Genomic DNA, 216 nt, shown 5'->3' on the forward strand with positions numbered 1-216 from the left:
AAGAGAGTAACAGTGATATGGCCCAACAGGTGGAATGGGGGGGGGGGGGGGGGGAAGAAAGGTCAGAACATGTCCCGTCCCGGCACTGTGTGTGTCGAAACACCTGCAAGGACACGGAGATTACTGATAAGGTTCAGAGTCTGAGAGGTCAAAGAGAGGCAGCCAGGTTTAGAAGAGCTAGCCTGTTGCCCAACAGCAGAGGCTGAGCTCAAACAG

Source organism: Mustela nigripes, chromosome 5, assembly GCF_022355385.1.
Source record: "Mustela nigripes isolate SB6536 chromosome 5, MUSNIG.SB6536, whole genome shotgun sequence".
Lineage (NCBI taxonomy): Eukaryota > Metazoa > Chordata > Mammalia > Carnivora > Mustelidae > Mustela > Mustela nigripes.